Below are 415 nucleotides of genomic sequence, written 5' to 3'. Positions count from 1 at the left end.
AGGAGAGGGAGAGAAAGAATCTCAAGTAGACTCCCCGCTGAGCATAGACACCCCCCAACACACACACACACACACACACACACACACACACACACACACTGGTTCCCATTACCCTGAGATCATGACCTAAGCCGAAAGCAAGAGTCAGACACTCAACCAGCTTAGCCACCCATGTGCCCCTCCTGCATTCTTTTTTATGTTGTCCATACATACCCACTTCTCATCGCCAACTTGGACCAGCTTTATTTTTCTGCTGGTTCCCTCGTGAATGAGTTAAGTTCATTCATATCCTTTAATACCCTTTCTAATAAACTGGTGGTCTAGTAGGTATAAACTGTTTTCCTGAGTTCTGTGAGCCACTCTAGCAAATTAATGGAATCAGAAGAAGAGGTTGTAGGAACGCTCCCATTTATAG

Source organism: Neomonachus schauinslandi, chromosome 16 (genome assembly GCF_002201575.2).
Source record: "Neomonachus schauinslandi chromosome 16, ASM220157v2, whole genome shotgun sequence".
NCBI lineage: Eukaryota > Metazoa > Chordata > Mammalia > Carnivora > Phocidae > Neomonachus > Neomonachus schauinslandi.
This window is presented reverse-complemented; position numbering follows the sequence as displayed.